The sequence below is a fragment of the Capra hircus genome, chromosome 6 (genome assembly GCF_001704415.2).
Source record: "Capra hircus breed San Clemente chromosome 6, ASM170441v1, whole genome shotgun sequence".
NCBI lineage: Eukaryota > Metazoa > Chordata > Mammalia > Artiodactyla > Bovidae > Capra > Capra hircus.
The window spans coordinates 4,078,605-4,091,867 of record NC_030813.1 but is presented as its reverse complement, the minus strand read 5'-3'; the positions used below and the strand labels follow the sequence as shown (position 1 = coordinate 4,091,867).

The 13,263-nt window shown below is 41.3% G+C and overlaps 1 pseudogene; it reads left to right on the top strand.

The window, feature by feature from the left end:
- Positions 2,585-3,776, top strand: LOC102190946 (annotated as a pseudogene).

Genomic DNA, 13,263 nt, shown 5'->3' with positions numbered 1-13,263 from the left:
TAAAGGAGGCAAGAATATACGATGGAGAAAATAGAGCCTCTTCAATAAATGGTGCTGGGGAAAACTGGACATCTATATGTAAAAGAATGAAATTAGAAGACTTCCTAACACCATGCACAAAAATAAATTCAAAATGGATTAAAGACTTAAATGTAAGGCCAGAAACTATAAAGCTCTTAGCAGAAAACATAGGTAGTACACTCTTTGACATAAATTGCAGCAATATCTTTTTTGACCCACCTCCTGGAGTAATGGTAGTAAAAACAAACAGGACCTAATTAAACTTTAAAACTTTTGCACAGCAAAAGAAACCATAAACAAGATGCAAAGACAGCCTTTAGAGTAGGAGAAAATATCTGAAAATGAAGCAGCTGACAAAGGATTAATCTCCAAAATATACAAGCAGCACATGCAGCTCAATATATTTAAAAAATAAAAAAGACATTTTAGTTAGAGAAAGGCAAGCCCATAAACTTTTAAATAGTGACTTTCATTTTGTTTTGTTTTTAGCTTATACTGTAGTTGATAATTTTTTGCTGGAAGGTTTTACTGTATTGCTTTTTAAAGTGACTTTTGAAAGGTTTATTTTAAGCAATATCCAACCTTGAAATTGTGAGATTAGACTCCAAGGAATAATTACTAAATCCTTGACTATCATGCCTCCATTTTAACCTAATCTGTAAATGACCTCACCTTATCTTTGGGCATAGAAGTTAAGTAATTCAGTCTCAAGCTGGCATTAAGAAGAAAGCAATGACACACAGTGCTGTGGGAGAACATAAGATCTCTCTGCTTTCACTTTAAGAGTATCAACAGTAAATTCGATAAGAAAGATGTTTGACTAATAAATGAAGACAAATCCAAATACCTGTAGAATAGACTATGCTGTGAAAACTTTGACTGTTGATTAAATTATTTCCTTTAAATTTTAGGCTAGGCAGAGTATTAGAATTTGTAAAAATGAGAGGAATGTAACTCTTATCTTTAGCCTTCTATGGCACCTTGGGCAAATCAACTAGACTTGTTGGGTTTATTTTCTTAACTGTAAAATGAGATGCTTAAATCCCAGGTTCCTATAAAATTCTATGAAGATGACATTTTTAAAAGTTATGTGAGAAAGACATCTGAATTTAACTATCTGTCAAAAGACATATTCAGAGTACATGAACCATCTAAAAAGCCAAAAAAAAAAAAAAAACAGAGGTGGGGGGGGACAATTCATATTTTTAACAATAGGTAAAGACTTGAAAAGGCACTTCAGAAGAAAAGGACATTCATATTTCCAATAAGCACACAAAAAGATGCTCATCTTTGGTCATAAGAAATGAAAACTGAAAATGCAATGTGGTAACACTACATCCCACTAGAATGATTTTTTTAAATTACCAAGTATTTGCAAAGACATAGAGCAAATAGAACTAATGGGAATGTAAAGTAGTATAGCCATTTCATAAAACTGTCAGTATGTGCTAAATCTGAACATGTCCAGCACTTCTACTCTTAGATGTATGTCAACAACATAAAATATTCATATAAACTTTACACATAACAGAAAAATCTAGAAACAACCTTAATGTCCATCAGTAGTAGAATGAGTAAACTAATTGTAATGTTATATACTGAAACATATATACAATTATGAAAAAGACTGAATTACTGCTGCATTCAACAGCATGCATGAATCTGAGATATTAACAATGTGCAAAAGAAGCCAGACACAAAAGAATATTTTATTTACATGCAGTTCAAAGACAAGCAAAATTAATCCTTGGTGACAGAAATCAAAATAGTGGTTACCTTTGGGAGCAGAATACTGATTGGGAGGCTGAGAATGTTTTAAATTTTGATTTAGGTTGTAGTTGTATGGTTTTATTCGTTTATAAAAATGCATTAAGCTTTATTATACCTATTGTTAATTAAAAATAGATTTATAAAATTTATCATTTTACAGTATTATATGATGTCATATGAATTAGAAGATGATTGCTGCTTGGCAGGAAAGCTATGACAAACCTAGATGGTGTGTTAGAAAGCAAAGACATCACTTTGCCAACAAAAGCCCATATAGCCAAGGCTGTGGTCTTTCAGTAGTCATGTACAGAAAGAGCTGGACCATAAAGAAGGTGGAGAACTGAAGAACTGATGCTTTCAAACTGTGGTGCTGAAGAAGACTCAAGAGTCCTTTGGACAGCAAGGAGATCAATCTTGAAAGAAATCAACCCTGAATACACATTGGAAGGACTGATGCTGAAGCTGGAGCTTCAATACTTTGGCCACCTGATGTGAACAGCCTACTCACTGGAAAAGACTCTGATGCTGGGAAAGATTGAAGGAAGAAGGAGAAGAGGGCAACAGAGGATGAGATGGTTAGATGGCATTACTAGTTCAATGGACACGAGCTTGGGAAAACTCTGGAAGATGGTGAGAGGCAGGGAAGCCTGGCATGCTGCAGACCAGGGGGTCTCGAAGAGTCAGACACAACTTGGCAACTGAACAATAACATGATGTCAAAAAATTCACTCCCCAAATTTTTATGATTGAAAAAATATAGATCTGAAGTTTGCTAACTAATTCAGTAAGGATCATGTCTGCAAGTCAAGATTCCCAACACAGAAAATAGCCCCATTGGGATGAAGCCCTAAGGCATCATCAAGAGTAACAAGAAAGAGATTGGTGACAACTATGATGACATGAACCTCTCTGAGTGCCTCCTCCATGACATCTACACCTATGGTTTTGAGACAACTGCCATCCAGCACTGAAACATTCTTCATTGTATCAAGGACTATGATGTGACTGCTCAAGCCCAACTGGGATTGGTAAAATGGCAACCTTTGCCATATCAATTCTGCAACAGAATGAATTTGATCTAAAGACCACAGGCCTTGGTCCTAGCAGCCATTCAGAGTTGGCTCAGCAGATACAGAAGGAAATCACAGCATTAGGAGATTATACGGGTGCCCTCTGCCATGCCTCCATTGGGGGTACACCCACTGCGAGTACTAATGTGTGTGCTGAGGGGCAGAATACACAGGTAGGAAGCTCTCATTTCACTGTGGGTACCCTAGGCCATAGGTTTGATATGCTTAACAAGAGACATCTTTCTCTCAAACACATTAAGATACTTATACCAGATGAAGTTGATGAAATGATTAAGGACCAGAATATCTATGACATATTCCAAAAGCTTAATAGCAAAACCCAGGTGGTTCTGCTGTCAGCTACAATGCCTTCCAATGTGCTTGAAGTGACCAAGAAGTTCATGAGGGACTGAATTCAAATTCTTGTCAAGAAAGAAGAGTTGACCCTGGAGGGTATCCACCAATTCCACATCCATGCGGAACGAGAGAAGTGGAAATCAGACTCACTGTGTGACTTAAACAAAACCTTGACCATTACACAGGCAGTCATCTTCAACACCTGAAGGAAGGCCTCCTGGTCCACTAAGAAGATGCAATCCTGAGACTTCACTGTCTCTGCCATGGGCAGAGATATGAACCAAAAAATGAGATGTAATCATGACGGAGTTCCCCTCTGGCTCTAGCAGAGTATTGATTACCATTGACCTACTGGCTAGAGGTATTAATGTGCAGCAGGTTTCCTTAGTCATAAACTATGATCTTCCCACCAACAGGAAAAAGTACGTCCATATAATCAGTCATGGTGAACATTTTGGTGGTGGTAGTGTGGCTATTAACATGGTGACAGGCCTTGGAGACAATTTCTGCAACACCTCCAATGAAGAGCTGCCCCTCAGTGTGGCTGACTGCATCTGACAGCAGCTGTTCTACTATCTAGCCCCAGCCAGGAATCGATCTTAGGGGACCAAGGAGCAGCAAGAAGGGGGAGGAACGGAGCCAAGGGCTGGACATCTTGCCATTTTTTTTCTTTGAATAAATGTTGCTTTTTGAGGCAAAAGAAGGAACCATGAATATTCTGGAAACCCATTTCTTTGGGGGTAGGCCCAAAAACACTAATCACTTTCCCTAACCTAGTCAGCCTCTGAACTCCCGAGGCTCTCTCCCCCCAGCTGAACTCTTCTGGAAAATTGTTCAAAGGTGGGGAGGGGGCTGTAAGCTGTTACTCGTTTCACATGCTGGACCAAATCTGGAGGGAGGGCACCTGAGTTAGCTGGGCAGGGGATCGCCCCAGGGTGACAGCCCCTCTTACATTGATTTGTATAGTACCGATTCATATATACCAATTCAGGAAATCAATTAAATGAGTTGGAAATTAAATGACTTAGAAACTGAAAAAAATTATTCTTTTAATTACTATTTCTTCAGTTTATCAATTTTAATATTTTATTTTTAAATCAAATGTTTAGTATATGATCCCATTTTCCTAAAATTATTTCTACTTATATAGCCAAATATGCAATTTTCACAAAATATTCACCAAATGTTAATGACTTTTTTCCAGATGGTGAAATTGAGAGAAAAACTTACTTTTGTCATATCTTTTCTATATTGTTTGATTTTTTTATAATGGAATGTATAATTTTAACAAAAATCATAGAGCCATTATGCTTTAAGAAAAATGAATAAAGCTATATTGATAACATGCCTGGTGACTGGCCCTGGGAAAGATAATCAATGGAGTTTGAGTAACTCAACATTGGCAACACAACCCATAGCCAGCATCATTCTAAAATCCCTGCCTCCTTTTTGCTCCTTTCTCTTTGCCAGCTGCACTGTTGTTAATGACTGCTGCTGCTAAGTCACTTCAGTCGTGTCCAACTCTGTGCGACCCCATAGATGGCAGCCCACCAGGCTCTGCCGTCCCTGGGATTCTCCAGGCAAGAACACTGGAGTGGATTGCCATTTCCTTCTCCAATGCATGAAAGTGAAAAGTCAAAGTGAAGTCACTCAGTCATGTCCGACTCTTAGTGACCCCATGGACTGCAGCCCACCAGGCTCCTCTGTCCATGGGATTTTCCAGGCAAGAGTGCTGGAGTGGGTTGCCATTTCCTTCTCTGGTTGTTAATGACTGAGGATACTACTAAAAAGCTCTGTAGCTCATCTCAGGGCTGAACCTGTTCCATGAGTGCATGGCTACCATATGATCCAGCAATCCTACTCCTGGGCATGTATCTAGAGAAAACCATAATTTGAAAAAATAGGTACCCCAGTGTTCACTGCAGCACTGTTTACAATAGCCAAGATATGGAAGAAATCTAAATGTCCATTGATGGAGGAACAGATAAAGAAGATGTTATATATACACACACAATGGAATATTACTCAGCCACTAAAAAAAAATAAAATAATGTCCCTTGAAGCCATATGGATGGACCTAAAGCTTGTTATACTGAATGATACAAGTCACACAGAGAAGGACAAATATCATTTGATATTGCTTAAAAGAGAAATCTAAAAAAAAAAAAATAGTACAATTGAACATATTTTTAAAATAGTAACAGAGTCACAGATATAGAAAATAAACTTATGGTTGCCATGAGGAAGGGGAGGAAGGATAAATTGGGAGATTGGGACTGACATATACACACCACTATATATAAAATAGGAAACTAATAAGAACATACTGTATAGCATGGATAACTCTACTCAATACTCTCTAATGACCTATGTGGAAATGGAATCTAAAAATGAGTGGCTATATGTACAACCGATTTACTCTGCTATACACCTGAAACTAACACATTATAAATTGATTTACTACAATAAAAATTAATTTTAAAAAAAGATCCTTTGGCTACTCTTCCCCTACTGTTGTCACCCTTACCCTTCTCCCAGTCACCTCTCCCACAGCTGCAATTATGGCCTACTTTTCCAGGTCCTTTAGGCATCCACACTGCTACGGGCAGCATGCCTCTTCCTGCTGAGATAGGCTCCAATGCATATGTCCTTTCTTTACCCTGAGTCAAGCTGAACCCATGAAGATTATAGGAAGTCTGAATATATGCATTATTTCCCACAGCAGACGGCTGTGGACCCCCAAATTGTGGATATTTGTCAAAGTTGATGCTATTTCTTTTAGTCTGATTATCTTTCCTAACTGGGGGAAGGGTTTCCCTTTGTAGATCTTTTTTAAGAGACAAGGTCTCAAGATGGCAGAGGAAAAGGGTGGAGAGACCACTTTCTCCCCCACAAATTCATCAAAAGAACATTTAAATGCTGAGTAAATTCCACAAAACAATTTCTGTATGCCAGCAGAGGACATCAGGCACCCAGAAAAGCAGCCCATTGTCTTTGAAAGGAGGTAGGAAAAAATATAAAAGACAAAATATGAGAAATGTCTCTGATTTGAATACGCTATCTAGGTTGGTCATAACTTTCCTTCAAAGGACTAAGCGTCTTTTAATTTCATGGCTGCAGTCACCATCTGCAGTGATTTTGGAGCCCAAAAAAAATAAAGTCTGACACTGTTTCCACTGTTTCCCCATATATTTTCCATGAAGTGATGGGACCAGATGTCATGATCTTCGTTTTCTGAATGTTGAGCTTTAAGCCAACTTTTTCACTCTCCTCTTTCACTTTCATCAAGAGGCTGTTGAGTTCCTCTTCACTTTCTGCCATAAGGGTGGTGTCATCTGAATATCTGAGGTTATTGATGTTTCTCCCAGAAATCTTGATTCCAGCTTGTGCTTCTTCCAGCCCAGCGTTTCTCATGATGTACTCTGCATATAAGTTGAATAAGCAGGGGGACAATATACAGCCTTGACGTACTCCTTTTCCTATTTGGAACCAGTCTGTTGTTCCATGTCCAGTTCTAGCTGTTCCTTCCTGACCTGCATACAGATTTCTCAAGAGGCAGGTTAGGTGGTCTGGTATTCCCATCTCTCTCAGAATTTCCCACAGTTTATTGTGATCCACACAGTCAAATGCTTTGGCATAGTCAAGAAAGCAGAAATAGATATTTTTCTGGAACTCTCTTGCTTTTTTGGTGATCCAGTGGATGTTGGCAATTTGATCTCTGGTTCCTCTGCCTTTTCTAAAACCAGCTTGAAATCAGGAAGTTCATGGTTCACATATTGTTGAAGCCTGGCTTGAAGAATTTTGAGCATTACTTTATTAGCGTGTGAGATGAGGGCAATTGTTTGGTAGTCTGAGCATTCTTTGGCATTGCCTTTCTTTGGGATTGGAATGAAAACTGACCTTTTCCAGTCCTGTGGCCACTGCTGAGTTTTCCAAACTTGCTGGCATATTGAGTGCAGCACTTTCACAGCATCATCTCTCAGAATTTGAAACAGCTCAACTGGAATTCCATCACCTCCACTAGCTTTGATCATAGTGATGCTTTCTAAGGCCTACTTGACTTCACATTCCAGGATGTCTGGCTCTAGATTAGTGATCACAGCATCCAGATTATCCAGGTCGTGAAAATCTTTTTTGTACAGTTCTTCTGTGTATTCTTGCCACCTCTTCTTAATTTCTTCTGCTTCTGTTAGGTCCAGACCATTTCTGTCTTTTATTGAGCCCATCTTTGCATGAAATATTCCCTTGGTATCTCTAATTTTCTTGAAGAGATCTCTAGTCTTTCCCATTCTGTTCTTTTCCTCTATTTCTTTGCATTGATTGATGAAGAAGGCTTTCTTATCTCTTCTTGCTATTCTTTGGAACTCTGCATTCAAATGCTTATATCTTTCCTTTTCTCCTTTGCTTTTTGCCTCTCTTCTTTTCACAGCTATTTGTAAGGCCTCCCCAGACAGCCATTTTGCTTTTTGGCATTTCTTTTCCATGGGAATGGTCTTGATCCCTGTCTCCTGTACAATGTCACGAACCTCATTCCATAGTTAATCAGGCACTCTATCAGATCTAGACCCTTAAATCTATTTCTCACTTCCTCTGTATAATCATAAGGGATTTGATTTATGTCATGCCTAAATGGTCTAGTGGTTTTCCCTGCTTTCTTCAATTTAAGTCTAAATTTGGCAATAAGGTCTTCATGATCTGAGCCACAGTCAGCTCCTGGTCTTGTTTTTGCTGACTGTATTGAGCTTCTCCATCTTTGGCTGCAAAGAATATAATCAATCGGATTTCGGTGTTGACCATCTGGTAATGTCCATATGTAGAGTCTTCTCTTGTGTTGTTGGAAGAGGGTGTTTGCTATGACCAGTGCATTTTCTTGGCAAAATCCTATTAGTCTTTGCCCTGCGTCATTCCACATTCCAAGGCCAAATTTGCCTGTTACTCCAGGTGTTTCTTGACTTCCTACTTTTGCATTCCAGTCCCCTAGAATGAAAAGGACATCTTTTTTGGGTGTTAGCTCTAAAAGATCTTGTAGGTCTTCATAGAACCATTCAACTTCAGCTTCTTCAGCATTACTGGTTGGGACATGGACTTGTATTACGGTGATATTGAATGGTTTGCCTTGGAAATGAACAAGATCATTCTGTCATTTTTGAGACTTCATCCAAGTACTGCATTTCGGACTCTTTTGCTGACCATGATGGCTACTCCATTTCTTCTGAGGGATTCCTGCCCGCAGTAGTAGATATAATGGTTATCTGGGTTAAATTCACCCATTCCAGTCCATTTTAGTTTGCTGATTCCTAGAATGTCGACGTTCACTCTTGCCATCTCTTGTTTGACCACTTCCAATTTGCCTTGATTCATGGACCTGACATTCCAGTTCCTATGCAATATTGCTCTTTACAGCATCGGATCTTGCTTCTATCACCGGTCACATTCACAGCTGGGTATTGTTTTTGCTTTGGCTCCATCCCTTCATTCTTTCTGGAGCTATTTCTCCACTGATCTCCAGTAGCATATTGGACACCTACTGACCTGGGGAGTTCCTCTTTCAGTATCCTATTATTTTGCCTTTTCATACTGTTCACGGGGTTCTCAAGGCAAGAATTCCCTTGCCATTCCCTTCTCCAGTGGACCACATTCTGTCAGACCTCTCCACCATGACCCACCCATCTTGGGTTGCCCTGCGGTCATGGCTTGGTTTCATTGAGTTAGACAAGGCTGTGGTCCTAGTGTGATTTGACTGACTAGTTTTCCGTGAGTATGGTTTCAGTGTGTCTGCCCTCTGAAGCCCTTGCTACACCTACCATCTTACTTGGGTTTCTCTTACCTTGGGTGTGGGGTATCTCTTCACGACTGCTCCAGCAAAGCACAGCCGCTGCTCCTTACCTTGGATGAAGGGTATCTCCTCACCACCGCCCTTCCTGACCTTCAATGTGGGATAGCTCCCCTAGGCCCTCCTGCGCCAGAGCAGCCACCGCTCCTCGGACTTGGGTTGATCTTCCTGGGCGTCGCCCCTAGCCTCGGGCATGGGGTGGCTCCTCCTGGCCCCTGACCCTGGCCTTGTACATGGGGTGGCTCCTCCAGACCATTGCCCCTGACCTCAAATGCGGGGTGGCTCCTCCCGGCTGCCGCCCCTGACCTCGGATCCAGGGTGGCTCCTCTCGGCTGTTCCTGCACCGTCGCAGGCTGGCACTCTTGGCTACTGCCCCTGACCTCGGGTGTGGGGTAGCTCCTCTCGGCTGAGCTGAGTGTGCCAGCCATCGCAGCCACTTGCTCGGAGTATGCTGGTCATCGCAGCCGCTTGCGCTGAGTGTGCCAGTCATCGCGCCGCTTGCACTGAGTGTGCCAGCCATCACAGCCAGAGCTAGAAGGGGGGCAATCGCAGCCCCAGAGAGGCATTATCTATCAAACTGCAAGCAGGCTTCTTTGCTAAGACTTCTTGGGGTTCTGGATGGTCAACATCCACCTGAGAAGGTGCGCCAGTTGTACACCCAGAAAATCAAGCAGCAGGGACGGGGAAGGGGATAAGTCACAGCGACCGTCCTCGCCAAAGACCTCATCACCTGAGCTTCTCGGACCTGGGAAGGGCACAAAACGCAGGCACAACTGAGTCTGTGCCTCTGAGGACTACTTGAGTGCCTGAACCTGAGCGGCTTAGACCTGGGAGGTTCATGCAGCCCAGGGCTGGGCTCGGATGGTTCCCAGTGGAACAACTTAGAGCCTGAGCTCTGTGGGAAGGGAGGGCACACGTGCTGTGAGTGGGAGCAGGCCCAGTGTGGCTGAGGCACTGCGAGCACACACCAGTGTTATTTGTTTGCTGTGTCCCTCCCTCCCCACATCATGACTGAACAAGTGAGCCTTAAAAAAGTGTCCACCACTGCCCCCTTGTGTCAGGGCTGATATCAGACACTGAAGAGACCAGCAAACAGAAGAAGCTAAAACACAGGGAACCGCCTTGGAAGTGACAGGTGCAATAGATTAAAACCCTGTGGTTAGTACCGACTACATAGGAATCACAACAAACTGTTGAAAATTCATAAAGAGATGGGAATACCAGACCACCTGACCTGCCTCCTGAGAAATCTGTATGCTGGTCAAGAAGCATCAGTTAGAACCAGACATGGAACAACGAACTGATTCCAAATCAGGAAAGGAGTATGTCAAGGCTGTATGTACATCATGTGAAATGCCAGGGCAGAAGAAGCACAAGCTGGAATCAGGATTGCTGGGAGAAATACCAATAACCTCAGATATGCAGATGACACCTCCCTTATGGCAGAAAGTGAAGAACTAAAGAGCCTTCTTGAGGAAAGTGAAAGAAAGACAAGAGTGAAAAAGCTGGCTTTAAACTCAATATTCAGAAAGCTAAGATCATGGCATCTGGTCCCATCACTTCATGGCAAATAGATGGGGAAACAATAGAAACAGTGACAGACTTTATTTTCTTGGACTCCAAATCACTGAAGATAGTGATTGCAGCCATGAAACTAAACTTGACTTCCTGCTTGCCCCTTAGAAGAAAAGCTATGACCAACCTAGACAGCATATTAAAAAGCAGAGACATTACTTTGCCAACAAAAGCCCATCTAGTCAAAGCTACGGTTTTTCCAGTAGTCATGTATGGATGTGAGAGTTGGACTAAAAAGGAAGCTGAGTACTGAAGAACTGATGCTTTTGAACTGTATGCAGTGGTGGAGAAGACTCTTGAGAGTCCCTTGGACTGCAAGGAGATCCAACCAGTCCATCCTAAAGGAAATCAGTCCTGAATACTCATTGGAAGTACTTATGCTGAAGCTGAAGCTCTAGTACTTTGGCCAACTGATGCGAAGAGCTGACTCATTTGAAAAGACCCTAATGTTGGGAAAGATTGAAGGCAAGAGGAAAAGGGTACTGTGGGAAAACATCCAGATGTCTTTTTGAAGCCTTGAGAAAACAACAGGAAATACAGTTTAGAGTAACCAGGGTACATGGGTTGATTAGCTGAGGTCAGTGAGACCCGCATGAACAGTGAAAGGACAGGAGGTGCGGACTTAGGAATAACAGGTCAGCACAAGTTAGAATGCTGCCTATGAACACATTGATTGTTCTCTGATATTCTTGCAAGGATCAGTACTCCTGCTGTGTGATGTCCTTGGTACTAGGAGATAACATAAAGGTACAAAGAAGAACATTAACCCTGGGATGTGACTGGGGACCTGGGAACCATGTGTTATCTATAAAACTAGACACCACCAGCACACCAAGAGCTCAATAAAGGCGATGTGGAATTGGTCAGCAGGACTCTTGATCCTTGAGGTCTTGAGTCCCCCGGTCACATCTTTCTTGCTATTCTGTCTCCGCATTTTCTTATGTTCTGCCGCACCCATTTCTCACCCCATTTAGCTGACCTGGTTGGATGGAATCACCGACTAGATGGACATGAGTTTGAGCAAGCTCTGGGAGTTGGTGATGGACAGGAAAGCCTGGCATGCTGCAATCCATGTGGTTGCAGAGTTGGACACGACTGAGTGACTGAACTGGACAGAAAGCCTAATCCCCCTTCCATTACTTTTTTCTCAAGTGAAGCCTGAAGAAAATTAACATTACTGCTTCTTGAACCTATATCACTGAAAAAGGTTCCAGTCATTGCCATCTCCCCATATCATCCACCATCTCCCTGGGATAACTGCTTTCCATCACTCCCAGAGAGTTTCCATATACACTGGGTCTGTTGAGTTGATGCTTTCCCCTTGAAGTCCCTCAGTTTTTATGAAATCCATTCATTAAAGAGCAAAAGTCAATCTTTTTTTCCTAGATCACTTTGAGGTTTTGTAAAAGGGTGACATTTACAAATATACTTGTATCTGGAAATAATTTAAGATCTTCCTGCCAAAGTTCATTGTTCTTTCAAATATTCTATATCTTGGCTATTATGTATTGGGCACATCTATACTTGACATACAAATTCATAATTGTGAAGGTAAAAATCAATCAATAACCCAATATCCAAGGGCCACTGCCATTTCTACCTTAGTTTCTTACTCCTGAGCTGCTTTTTAAATGCAAGACTAAATGAAACCAGACCAGAGATTGGGAGGGAATTATATACGCCCTTGTCCATGATTGACTTCCTGATTTGTCAGAGGATATAATGGATATCTGCCATATCTTGAGGTTGCATAACCTGTACACGACCTCACATATATGGGAATTTCCGACCATTAAAGTCCTGCCTCCTCCAGGTAAAAGAGTTTACCCAGAGCCTTCACAACTTGGGCTCAGGTAATGACCGAGGGTTCTGCTAGTCAGCTGCTCAAGGCAAGGCTAACAGGAAGAGGGAAGAGCTGAGGGCCAGTCTTGAGTGATGTGAGCTGCCACACCTGCCCATCAGTAGCAGGGCTTGGTTTGAAAAATCTGCTGGCTTTTCAGCCTCGAAATCTGCTAAATCTTCTAGAGATTTGTATAGCCACATAACTGCTGGTAATAAATTTACATTTTTTAAAAACTAATTAAAGCAGGACCCCCACTAAGAATCCTGAGTAAGAGCTAGGAGGGAAATTGTTTGTACAATGAATTATTTTTATATCCCTTCCTATTCAACAAAGAAACTTATCGTGACATGAAATACCCTTACAAATCCTAGTTCGTGAAATTATCTATTACCAATAGTCCTTCCTACATAAAATGTCTCCCCCCAAAAATATTATTCATTGTGGTAATAAATAACTAGCTCTCAGGTTGCAAGAAGTTTGTTTTTTTTTTTTTTTTTTAAGAAACTAAATCTCACTGAATGCTGTTCACATTCATCTTCAAGGAAGGTAAATAATACCATCGTTTAGTCTGAAATGAACCATAAAAAAAAAGATTGTGTTATCTGTGATGTATTGAACCAGTAATTATTGTTCAATAAGTATCATTCAGTAACTATGGCACTGCACCAATTGTGTAGGAGATAATTTTATTTTTTTTCAATACTTACATAGAACTAAAGCTTATTTATTGTTAACGATCTTTGTGAGTCTGTTACTACACTGCCAAAGAGCTAACAGTCACTTTGTTATCTTGC